General features: G+C 55.5%; 2 protein-coding genes and 2 long non-coding RNA genes across 5 annotated transcripts in view; 2 read left to right on the top strand and 2 right to left on the bottom strand.

The window, feature by feature from the left end:
* MEST (mesoderm specific transcript) overlaps nucleotides 1-2,517 on the top strand; it is a 181,936-nt gene that overhangs the window by 43,232 nt on the left and 136,187 nt on the right. The gene's annotated exons all lie outside the window — the stretch shown is intronic.
* COPG2 (coat protein complex I subunit gamma 2) overlaps nucleotides 1-2,517 on the bottom strand; it is a 126,568-nt gene that overhangs the window by 30,608 nt on the left and 93,443 nt on the right. The window lies entirely within an intron of this gene.
* Nucleotides 514-2,517, bottom strand: part of LOC109384607 (uncharacterized) — an 8,335-nt gene continuing 6,331 nt past the window's right edge. Inside the window, exon 2 of the long non-coding RNA XR_002124435.1 lies at nucleotides 514-1,477. This is a non-coding gene — a long non-coding RNA (uncharacterized LOC109384607). The remainder of the gene's footprint in view (nucleotides 1,478-2,517) is intronic.
* The window catches only part of LOC109384606 (uncharacterized), a 19,756-nt gene continuing 18,761 nt past the window's right edge, over nucleotides 1,523-2,517 (top strand). Inside the window, exon 1 of the long non-coding RNA XR_002124434.1 lies at nucleotides 1,523-2,512. This is a non-coding gene — a long non-coding RNA (uncharacterized LOC109384606). The remainder of the gene's footprint in view (nucleotides 2,513-2,517) is intronic.

Raw genomic sequence — 2,517 nt, 5'->3', positions numbered from 1 at the left:
GGGGAAGGGAAGGTTGGCAGTGGCCAGAGCCAATGGAAGGACCTGAAGAGTGACAGCAGATGGTTTCAGGAGATGATGTGGCCTGCTGAGGGGATGGAAAGAGTGTGAGCAGTGAGACGAGGTCACGGGAGGAAGCACAGCCCTTTGGGGAAGGGATGACCCAGTGCAGGTAGATGACAGACGTAAGAGCTTTGAGGTGAGATGCATGGGTCCTAGAGAAGAGGCAGGGTGCTTCCCCTGGTCAAGAAAGGAAACAATGCGTCCATGAGGAAAGGTTGCGGGAAGGAGTGTCCAAATGGGGCCTTGATGCAATGTGACAGGAGGGTCATCCTTCAGAGACAACCAAAGTGATGGGATGCACTCAAGGGAAGACCGAGAGTGGAGCGCAGTGATAGGGAGAGGGCTGGACACCAACAAGGGGAGCAGGAAGAGGAGGGAGGGAGGGAGGAACCCAGGCTGATCTCAGAGCTGCCAAATGGAAGGAAATTCAGTGCTGGCCCTGGCATGGAGAAAGAAGATTGGAAAAGGGATGGCGAGCAGTGGGTGTACAGCCGTGGCTGTTCTGGTGGCCTTGAAATTTATGGCAAGGGTAGAACTTTGCATCCAGGCTCTTTACTACGATCCAGCGGTACAAGTGTCAAGTTGGGGGTCAGGTCTGGTTTGACAGGGATGGACAGGAAAGCAGCGTTGGCACTGATGGGCTTTTGGATGGGATTGGGGGACTTCAGCCAAGCCCCACGTACTGAAAAAACCATCTTCTCTAACTGAGCTTGTGGACTGATTCCACGTCCAGTGTTGAGTGATGACTGCAGGTTGACGAAAGACCAGTGACTCCTCCCGGAGAGGACACAGGAGGGTATTGGCGGAAAAGGGGGAAGGGAAAGGTCTGGTTGGTGGGCAACAGAGGGGCGTGAGGACCACAGGGGCAAGTCTGCAGGAAGACTGTGTCATGGATCTGATGAGGAGGGTAACTTAGGGAAAGTGCTGGAAAGGACCGGATTGGGACCAAAGATATTGTCATAACTTCTGAGAATCATCAAGGATTGGGGGTCAGGAGAGGTATCAGGATGGAATGTGTGTGCAAAGAACAATGTTCTGCTGCAGACTGGGGTTAGGGGCATGTTGAGTGTCAAAGAGCAAATATGGAAGGGAATGTGGTGGTTTCAAGAGGGCAGCACTGGGCCATTGGCAGTTGGGCCAACGCTGGGATCTTCGAGGAAATGTGTCAATGGCAGCCAGTAGGAGGCTAGAGGCGCAAGGGGAGGCGGGGTGCAGCTCAGGGGTCAGGTTGGGCTTCCACAGCAGTGATTCTCCCCGGGGGTGGGGGGGGTGATTTCACCCGAGGGGGGGATGTGGGCATGGACCCCAAGGGAGGCCTATCAGAACATCTGGGGGGGCGGGAGCAGTGCTCTGCTCCAAACAAAAACCAAAAAAAAAACAAAAAAAAAAAACCCCCAAAGATGATATGATAGGCCACCTTGGGGGTCATGCACCCTCGGGTGAGNCCTTGGGGGTCATGCACCCTCGGGTGAGAATCACTGGGTGGAAGGGGCAGAGGGCAGAGCTGGGCAGGCAGGTGAAGCATGAGCAGAGGGGCCCCTGAGTCGGGGTAGATGGAGGTGTCAGAGTCAAGACTGTCAGACACGGTGGGGGTGGAAGGACCCTGGACCAGGCAGACAGCGAGCAAATGGATGTAGCCGAGAAGGCATCTGGCGGTGACCTGGGACTCACCGTCAGCGGGTAGCGCGCCAAGGTTCGGTCCTGGAGCTGAGGACTCCCGAGTAGGGCTGACTGAGATGGGAGTTGTGAATAGGGAAAGTCGGGTTGTGCAGATGTGTACACAGCACTGGGCAGAATGGCCTCACAGAAAGAATGGTAGATGGGGTGGGAGACAACACTGAAGAAGAACACCTGGGAGAGATTCCTACTAGGTAGGGAGGAGGAGAGGGAGAGGGGTGGACTGTTGTACCCAGGGCTCTGTGCAGGTTGACACTGAATGCCTTGGTGTGGGTTGGGAAGAATCAGGGCGAAAGGGAGGGCAGAAGACTACAGACCTGGGGTAACAGGAAAAAGGAGGAAGAATCACAGAGAGAGGCTCCCCTAAGCTGTGTCAGATGAGTGTGTGATAAAGGGTCTGGATGGAAACATGGAAGGTTATAGGGAGTGATGTCTGCAGGTCCCGAGAGGAAACCACAGCCTGGTCCACAGGATGTGAGCAGGGGCTGGTGGGTGGAGTGTGCGATTCAGGACAGTATGTCTGAGGCCGTGATGACTGAACTGGGATGAGTAGCGGGTGAGGGACCAGGAAGGGAGCGCACAGCAGAGCAGACGACTGAATCCAGCCGGAAGGGTCAGAGACGGTAGCTGACAGAATGTCGCATGGCTCAGGTAGGACGGTTCCTTTGCTCTGTATGCAGCAGAGAAGCCAAGCAGGAGAGATGGTGAAACAGGCCCAGGAGGTCGGAGATCAGGTGAGCAGTCTGGAACACTGGGAGAGTGTGGAGGAGGACAGGTGGT

This window comes from Hipposideros armiger, unplaced genomic scaffold (genome assembly GCF_001890085.2).
Source record: "Hipposideros armiger isolate ML-2016 unplaced genomic scaffold, ASM189008v1 scaffold_97, whole genome shotgun sequence".
NCBI classification, from domain to species: Eukaryota; Metazoa; Chordata; class Mammalia; order Chiroptera; family Hipposideridae; genus Hipposideros; species Hipposideros armiger.
This window is presented reverse-complemented; position numbering and strand designations above follow the sequence as displayed.